Genomic DNA, 10,819 nt, shown 5'->3' with positions numbered 1-10,819 from the left:
ATTATTGATGAATGTAGCTGTCATACTTCTATCTTTTTTTCAAGTCATCAGATTTTAATAAGCAATTAATTACTGATTATGTAATAAGCATTCGTGAAAAGGGAAACAACTAAACTATAATTACGAAACTTTTCCTAGTTTTTTTTTTTCATTTAAATCGATGCTGATTTTTGTACTGGGGGATTTAAGGCGTTATTTCAATGGACAAAATTTATGATGAAGATATTAACAATTAAATGGCAAGGGATAAAAGGGAAGACAAATTTAAATATCATGAGTTAAAAGAATATTATAGTTTACTTAGGACCTGGGCAGAAAGGAATCTGAGATGCTCATTCGGTCGTTGTGAGTTGTAGTGTGTCTTGTTTGGCAAAAAAAAAAAAAAAAAAAAAAAAAAAAAAAAAAAAAAAAAAAAAAAAAAAAAACACACACACACGCACACACACACACGAAAGAAGATTCATAAGGCACTCGGTTCCCCAAGACTTATTCATGGGGAAACATGTAAGGGGTAACTGGAGAACATATAGTTACTGCATTGGCAGTTTAGCATAAGGCCTAATAAACGATGGGTGCAATATCAAACATATAAACTAATAAAAATGTACTTAAGTTTCTTTTCACTTTATAAGTATAACAAAACAATCACCCAGAGAGAGAGAGAGAGAGAGAGAGAGAGAGAGAGAGAGAGAGAGAGAGATGAACAGCAATTTAGCCCTGCTGTACATCACAGATAAAAAGGCAACTTAGGCCTACTGTACATATTCTCGCCTTGTAATGGGCTCCGCCTTTTCTCCCACAAAATATATATCATATGACAAAGCACATGTGCATTTCCTTTGGGGCGAGATCCATTATTTATTTCTATAGACCATCTTAGAATGGGGTAAGGGGGAAGGGGGGGGGGGAAATAATGGCGTGCCATTTCCTACACGAACATCACTCAGTAACTTTATTATCAATACCATCTAAATCTCTTTGTTAAAAAAAAAAAAAAAAAAAAAAAAAAAAAAAAAAAAAAGCCCATTGTAAATGTATCACAGCGGGTTATTAACATTAAGATAATCTAAGACTGTGATGATAAGAATTCAATGCGTTCCAATGCAAACAAATGCATCCGTTTCTAGTCCAATGCAGGACAAAGACCTCAGTAATATCTTTAATTAGCCATATCTGGATGTTTGGTCCTTTTCATCACCACGCTGGCTGCTGCAGATTGGTGATGGTGGGAGACTTTAGTCTGATCGCTCACAGCAAAGCAACATAGTATGAGTGGCCCTAACTATACTCAATTTTCTTTTAATGAGGCGCATTTGCACCGACTCGCAGCGGTGCCCTTTTAGCTCGGAAAAGTTTCCTGCTACCTGATTGGTTAGAATTATCTTGTCCAACCAATCAGCGATCAGGAAACTTTTCCGAGCTAAAAGGGCACCCCTGCGAGTTGGTGCACAAATCTGCCTCACTGAAAAGAATTGACTACAGTACAGCTTTGCTGATCATGGCAATATACAAACCCGTTCAACCCGTTAAGGTATCCCCGCTTGGAATGTAATGAGGGATCATATCAATTTCAAGGCATAATGGACAATAACCTTAAACGTGAATATTACTTTAAAGTATGAATTAGCTATTCCTGAACCCTTCCCGGGTTCAAGACCTCAAAAATATTTTAAACACGCACGCATGAGGCCGGGAGCACACTAGCGACTCTGTGGCGCCACAAAGCCACAGCATCATGTGGCGGGGATGTGGTCTCCCATAGGTTTCCATTGTTTTCAAAGCCACGCCACGCCTGTGGCGGGGATGAGCGACAGAGAGCTACAGTCGCTAGTTTGCGTGGCAAAACTTGAAAACAATGGAAACCTATGGGAGACCACATCCCCGCAACACGATCCTGTGGCTTTGTGGCGCCACAGAGTCGCTAGTGTGCTCCCGACCTGAATCTTACTTTGGATAGCCACGGTAACACACTGATTACAACCCCTTACAAATTCTTCACAAGAACATAAATCGTGACCGGAGGTGCAGAGCCCCGTACATTCGAAGAGGAGACTCCCACATGCCCCAAATGCCCGGCATATTTGAGGAGAACATGAAAGGCATGTCAGCCTCAAGAGACTTCCTTTAAGTTAAGTTAGCGCGGGAGGATAGTAGAGCGCATGCGCGCATTTGGGTTACGGGTAAGGTTGCCAGGTTGGCCTTTTTTAGGACAAAAGCCTCAAATTCGGCCCTTTTGACATTGGTTGGCCTAGAGTAACATCATGAAAAAAGGTTGGCCTTAAATGCTATATTTTTGGCCTTTTTCTACCAATAGTTTGGCCTTTTAAAAGTAGTTAATGAGAAGTTGGCCTTTTCTATATATAGAAAACCTGGCAACATTGCACTAACTTACGGGTATATCAATTGTTACCATTTCCCATCGATCCTATTATTAAGAGAACAGTTAAAGGATATAAATCAAATAATATGTATATCTTTGTTACAACTTTAGTCTGTAAATGAGACACTGCAGTAAATTTATGATATACGATTATTCATTACTCGTATGAAGTATTATGTGAATACTAGTGTACACAATCCGTCAAAAATGACGGTTAATCATCTAGATAGATATGCTTACACATGCAACACCCGTCACCAGGGAATGACTACTCCCTCTCTCCACTACCCATGGGGAGAAACCGTATAGTTCTACGTCTGCCACTGTCGCTGAGCGTAACCGTATATATATATATATATATATATATATATATATATATATATATATATATATATATATATATATATATATATATATGGTTAGACACTTCATCTTTAATATATGTGGGAGATGCAAACGAGGCTAGCGAACGGAGTAAATGAAAATAGAAACCAACCAGACACAGAATTATTATTATTATTATTAAATGCTAAGCTACAACCCTAGTTGGAAACATCAATAAATCCTGTATACTCATATTTGACAGATTAATATCAAGAAGCATATACGAGAAAAAAAAATAACCGGTAACACAGAATGGAGAAAAAAAAATGTATAAAGAACTATCATGTAAATAAGAAAAAGTAACATGGAGAAAAAACAAGCCAAGGGAAGAAATAGAAACAAGAACAGAAGGCAAGCGTATGGAAGATATAGAATCTATATTATAGATCAAGAAAAAAAGACAAGCGTATACAAGAAATAAAAACAAGATAAAAAAAGCGTATGGACGAAACAGAAACAAGAAAAAAAGACAAGCGTATGGTAGAAAAAAGAAACAAGAAAAAAAGACAAGGCAAGGGAAGAATAAAAACAAGAAAAAAAAACCGTATGGATAAAATAGAAACATGAAAAAAAGACAAGCGTATGGAAGAAATAGAAAAAAAGATAAAAAATGCGTATGGATAAAATAGAAACATGAAAAAAGACAAGCGTATGGAAGAAACAGAAACAAAAATAAAAAGACAAGCGTAAGGAAGTAATTGAAAAAAAAGACAAGCGTATGGAAGAAATAGAAACAAGATAAAAAAAAAGCGTATTGAAGACATAGAAACAAGAAAAAGAAAGACAATCTTAACAAAAACAAAGAATACCAGACATTTGCATAAAAGAACAATGAGAGAAAGGCAACTACTACCAAATGTCCCCAGTGGGGAAACCGTAATCCCCAGACCACATGGTTTGCCGACAGTAGCCAATCCCCAAAATGCCAGGCATTGGAAATATTCCTTTACTTCCGTTTCCCAAGATACCTATACCTGGTCATGAAAGATGCAGTTCAGAGAAAAACACCGAGATTTTACTAGAAAGGACGAAAAGAAAAAGAGCTTACATAGTATAAAGAGAAGTATTTCTAGATGGAGAAAGGTAATTAAGCTGTAATATTTTGCCTTAGAGATTCATGAAACATTGAGAAAATTTATTCATGAAACATTGAGGAAATTTATTCATGAAACATTGAGGAAATTTATTCATGAAACATTGAGAAAATTAATTCATAAAACGTAGAGAAAATTTATTTATGAAACATTGAGAAAATTTATTTATGAAACATTGAGAAAATTTATTTAGGAAACATTGTGGAAATTCAATCATGAAACATTAAGAAAAACCAGTCATGAAACATTGAGAAAATTCATTTATGAAACAATGAGAAAATTAATCCGTGAAACGTTGAGAAAATTTATTTATGAAACATTGAGAAAATTGATTCATGAAACATTGAGAAAATTCAGTCATGAAATATTGAGAAAATTTATTCATTAAACATCGAGAAAATTTCAATCATGAAACAATGAGAAAACTTAGTAATGAAACATTGAGAAAATTCATTCATGAAACATTGAGAAAATTTATTCAAGAAAAATTGAGAAAATTCTTTCTTTCATGAAAAATTGAGAAAATTCTTTCTTTCATGAAAAATTGAGAAAATTCTTTCTTTCATGAAAAATTGAGAATATTCTTTCTTTCATGAAAAATTGAGAAAATTCATTTATGAAACATTGAGTAAATTTGTCCATGAAACATTGAGAAAATTTATTTAGGAAACATTGAGAAAATTTATTTTGAAACATTGAGGGAGGAAATTCAATCATGAAACATTAAGAAAAATAAGTCATGAAACATTGAGAGAATTTATTTACGAAACATTGAGAAAATTTATTCATAAAACATTGAGAAAATTCAATAATGAAACATTGAGAAAATTCATTCATGAAACATTAAGAAAATTTATTCATGAAACATTAAGAAAATTAATTCATGAAATAATTTAAAAATTCCATCATGAAACATTGAGAAAATTCAATTAAGAAACATTGAGAAAATTCAATCATGAAACAGGCAGAGGTACTGTACATTAGTCAACGGTGCCAATTTCTTTTTTAATTGAAATAAAATTCATCGCGCAGAGAGAGAGAGAAAAGCACACGTAACTAATATCTATTTTAAATATAAATCATGATTGTCATTAATCATTACTAACAATAATATATGCCAACTGTTTGCGAGTGTATCTATAATTCATGAGGTAATATTATGCAGGACTGTAATTCCAGCCTTATATGGAAATGCCACCTGTCATCAATAGCATTACATGGATAGTACCGTCACAAAGGATTAGCTCTGTAATTATTGTAGTCATCTGCTTATTATTATTATTATTATTATTATTATTATTATTATTATTATTATTATTATTATTATTAAGCTACAACAGTCAGAAAAGCAGGAGGCTCTAAGCCCGAAACTTCCAACAAGAAAAATAGCCCAGTGAGGAAAGAAATGAAAACCGATTGAATAATGTGCATGCGTGTCCCCTCAAGCTAGAGAACTGTAAACCAAGACAATACCCAAGATTAGAGAACAATGGTTTGATTTCGGAGTGTCCATCTAGAAGAGCTGCTTACCATAGCTAAAGAGTCGCTACTACCCTTACCAAAGTCGAAAGTAGCCAGTGAACAATTAAGTACAGTAATTAAACCCCTTGAGTGAAGAATATTTGGGTTATCTTGTGTTGTCAGATGTATGAGGAAAGAGGATAATGTTTAAAGAATATGGCAGACTATTTGGTGTATGTGAAGGCAAAGGGAAAATGAGCTGTAACCAGAAAGGGATCCAATGCAGTACTATCTGGCCATTCAAAAAATCCAATAATTCTTTAGCATTAGTATCTCAACGGGTGGCTGATGCCTTGGACAACCTACTATCTATTCCCTAACATTATTATAATTTTTATAATTTTTCTTGTCTGGACCCACAAGATACCGAATTCTTCCTACTTGCTACATTACCTTCTCTGATGACATTACTGCAGACAGTGACAGATTGAATAAAAATACCAGAAGGTCCTGAATGATAAGGACATGGCACGAAAATGGATATAAAGAGGCCTTGCACTTTTACAAAGAAGTCTTTTTATAGCATCGATGGCCATTCCTCTTACGCCGGTCATGTAACTACATCAGCGCTCACCTCGGGGCAAACTTATGGACCCCAGCAACAGGGTTAGCCAGGTTATAGATTAGATTTGGCTCTACCTCCACGCTACACAAACCGCCTTCTCGATTACACTAATCGAATGCCGGGCCAGAGGCGGAGTTCAAAAGCTCACGGAATACTTGCATCCTTAAGAAGAAACAAGATTCTGGGATTTACAGCAAATAACTTGAACGAGAACCAAGTTAAACACCAAGGGAGGAATTCAACTACAATACAATTATTATCAAAATTGAGTAGATTATCCAGCCCTTTGAATCAAACTAGACTCTCATACAGCTGGCAGGAATAAAATTAGGAGAATATAACATAAATAAATATTTTATTGATTAAACACCCGATCCTTAAAAACGTTAAAACTTGAAAACCAAGACACACTAAATTCGATAAAATGTCTAGACAAGTTTCTGACCGAGACGCAAAATTCGTTGTTTTCTAAGAACTCCGCATTCAGAAAATAAGGTGCATTAAACTAATTCATGAGGTGGACACATTAATATGGGATGGGACATTCTTATATAACTTAAAGGGATCTTGCTAAAAAAAAATGACTTCAGTTCTTTTGTCTTTCTGGTCTGATGTTTACCGCAGAAAAACAATTTGCTTGATTTTTTTCCATTTATCAATCTCATTCATTATTTCACATAATTTGACATTATGTTACATAAAATGCTTTATTTCGGTTACATAATCCCTTAATTGGAAGTTTAATGATAATTTGAGGTAAATTTATTACTGATTTAGCAGCGATTGCAACATGGACAATAATCCAACATATTTCAATATTTACATCTTGAGAATAGAACTTATTAAGGAGCTTTTTAATTTGTAAAACCAATTGGTTCTTGTGTGTATCCTATGAGGATTTCAACGCAATTCTCGAATAATTGGCAAACTTAAATAAGATTCTTCCTCTTAATTGCCTTAACAATGTTAATTGCTAGCAAAATGGCTCATAATTCAGATGAAAATACTAATGCTTCAATAGGCAATGAGGAAACACTGTTAGAAGATACTAAAGAACAACTAGCACCTATAGAGGATTTATAAGGTAAGAAATTGTGAGGTCCTGTCCTCTGGATATGTTCCAAGTCATGTTGTTTATGATAACTCAAAGTATAACTGCATTTCTTTGATATATAGTAAAAGAGATGGGGCATATTCTAGTTTTCTTCTTGATCCAAAATGGTGGGAAAGAGAGATGGTTGACTAAGGTTCATCCCGATGATTGTAGATTACAAGTGTCTATTTACTCTAATTGGAATGGAAGTTCGTGATTGCTGCTGCTTCTTCTTCTTCTTCTTCTTCTTCTTCTTCTTCTTCTTCTTCTTCTTCTTCTTCTTCTTCTTCTTCTTCTTCTTATTATTATTATTATTATTTGCTAAGCTACAGCCCTAGTTGGAAAAGAAGGATGATATAATCCCAGGGGCCCCACAAGGAAAAATAGCCCAGTGAGGAAAGGGAACAAGCGAAAATAAAAATATTTTAAGAACAGTAACAAATACACCACTTCTTCTCCAACAGTTGAAACTCGTTACGCTATCATGACGTCAATAATCTAAGGTGATGCTATTTTCATATTACAGATAAGGATATCAATAAATGCAGGTCATTATTATGAATGTTACACATCATGCCATTGATTACTGAAAGTGATAATTATTCAGGAAGCTGGAAGCAAAAAGTAGTGTATCTTACAGCGGTTACTTAATATATCTGCTTTTTACTTTGCGGCTTAAAAAAGTTTTTTTTTTTTTAATCAGCCAATATGGTAGTGCAAAGCAGCGCAAATCCTCAAGTGGATCATTAAAAATCAATTCGAGATGAATTCGAAAAATAGGAATAATATATATATATATATATATATATATATATATATATATATACATATATATATATATATATATATATATATATATATATATATATATATATATAATTGTCATCAACCTTTATCTATCTTTGTGGCTGAGTTGCCAAGTCAACGCAACCTAAGTTTCTTAGGCCCAGGTTCGATTTCTTAGCCGACCAGAGGCTATTATCTTTGAGTTGATCCCCCTTGGGTCTCTGATCCCGAGGTAGAGAATCCAGATATTAGAAGGTGTATAATATATATATATATATATATATATATATATATATATATATATATATATATATATATATATATATCACCTGTATTGGAATGGTCTTTCATCCTCAAAACATCGGAGGAATGCCGAGGGTCCGACATTACGGAGCTCTCCTGTACTGTTGCAAAATCTAGCCATCTGTCACTCATCCTTTCCAATTCAGTTTTATTTGCACAAGGGAATATATAACCCAGTCTGTAAGCTCTGAAGTTTCTGGATATAACAATTCTCGACTTGATAGCAATGAAACAAAGGCAAGTGGATCTTAACTTGGTGGTAAGGCGAATTTGCATTTATATTAATATGCCTGGAGTCCGCGGAATCCAACCCCCCCCCCCCCCCGCCCCTCAAGCAAGCTAAGAAGCATTTGCCAACGTCGAGTCTGAAGTTACAGTTGAGGAACAGTTTGTGGAAATAGCAAAAAAAAGTCTGATTTTTTACTTCTTTTTTGTGTTCGAATCGGGAATGAAGTTCGTGAAATCGGGCAAAAAATACATAAAGTAATGTTGTTACAAATAGACTTACTTGGAATCTGAAAACTGAAATTTAACAGTCCTTTGAAAGTAATTCAGCCTGTGAAAATATACAGTGTATATATATATATATATATATATATATATATATATATATATATATATATATATATATATATATATATATATATATATATGTGTGTATATATATATATATATATATATATATATATATATATATATATATATATATATATATATATATATATATATATTAAAAGGTAATCGAAAAGGTATTCATTACGATCTAATTTCTAAGGTTCATAGTATTTGACCATTATTTGCTTACACTACGACCAATCATCTTACGCTGTCAATAAATAAATAATAATACCGGAGCTAAAATAATGTATCATTTCTAATATCATACCACATCAAAATTGATATTACATTGGTTGAGAAATAAAATGTCCTCAATCCAGCCAAGAGAAACAAGAATACCACTTATCGTATGAAAAGATTTTTTTTCTGGCTTCAAACCTGCATAGAAATATTCAGTCAATATATTCAGTAAACATTTTTTTTTCTTCTTCTTTCTTTCTTTTTTTTTTTTTTTTTTTTTTTTTTTTTTTTTTTTTTATAGGCTGCAACCCTATCCGACTTCTTTGCCTCACGTAAAATATGCATAAAGAATGTATTACAGTAAACACTAATACCGACTCTTGAATAATATGGAAATCTATTTTATCTTGCATCAGGATCGAACCAAAGACCTTTTGGGTACCTTTTAGATTTATTGGGTCCTTTGACTGGCCAGACAGTACATTACTGTTCTTAAAATATTATCATCACTACCATTATTCTATAAGCAACTTCATGATTAGTATTATTGCTGCCACCCTTGCTAAAAATGCATAATGGTCTGAACCCTTCCAAACTCCAACAATTTTTCTTTAATACATACGTATGAAAACCATACATTTCATTGCCTTTATGACATTTATCACAACCATTTAATAATTATCATTAATACTATTAAAAGTACCATTACCATTATCTTATAAGCAACATCATGATTATCATTAATGCTGCCACACTTGCTAGTAGAGCATAATGGTCCGAACCCTTCCATAACTCAAACAATTTTTTTTATACAAGAGAAAATTTCCCGTGTTACATAAATCACAATCCATTCTCTTCGACTCATCTGTTACAACGACCCTTTACGTTATTTTCAAGAGGTTATTATGAGTCAGCAACCTTCCTCCTCATCCCCACTCCCCCTTCCTTTCCACCAATCTCAGCCTTTCCAAGACATTAAATCCAAACGCCAAGAAGGATGCACTTCGAGATGCAAATTACCTAAATTACCTTTCCCTGAGGATGCATCCTTATGCTGTAACTTGAACATATTCTCTAAACCAGTAGATGCTACATATAATCATCATCATCATCATCATCATCATCATCTCCTACGCCTACTGACGCAAAGGGCCTCGGTTAGATTTGGCCAGTCGTCTCTATCTTCAGCTTTTAATTAAATATTTCTCCAGTTATCATTTACTACTTCACGCTTCGTAGTCCTCAGCCATGTAGGTCTGGGTCTTCAAGCTCTTCTAGTGCCTTGGAGCCAAGCAACATATAATACCTTATATATTTATTAATCAATCAAAACCAGACTTTGAAATTCATATAATGAAAAATAGACGTAAATATGAATATCTAATTCAATCTTGATACTATAAGGAAGAGAAGTCGAAGGATTGACGAACTAAGAAAATCTGATGGCGTGGACTGGCCTGGAAAGAACATAAACTGACGAGAGTGTAAGGACGTCTGAGGCCTTTGCTCTGCAGTGGACTATTAACGGTTGATGATGATGATGAGGAGGATGATGATGATGATGATGAAACTATAATTACAAATGCCATAGACGCATCACTGCTTTGTCTTATACTTTTCAAGTGTCCATTTGAAAACAAGAATATAAAAATCTCATTATAGTAAAGCGAGAAAATAAATGAAGACATTTTCGTAACACTCCCTCGTGGGAATAAGACCGAAACCAAAGAAGGTTTATGTGGTCCTGGATGGTCAGAACATTTAAGACACCCAAATAAACACGCCTGAACAACACCATTTTTATGACTGCCATTAAGAAGAGCTCGTTAACTTAACAACTGTTGACTCGAACATACTTTTACCCACATTTACACCTCTTACCCTGTCCTAAAATG

This window comes from Palaemon carinicauda, chromosome 18 (assembly GCF_036898095.1).
Source record: "Palaemon carinicauda isolate YSFRI2023 chromosome 18, ASM3689809v2, whole genome shotgun sequence".
NCBI classification, from domain to species: domain Eukaryota; kingdom Metazoa; phylum Arthropoda; class Malacostraca; order Decapoda; family Palaemonidae; genus Palaemon; species Palaemon carinicauda.
Note: the sequence above shows the minus strand (reverse complement) of the source record.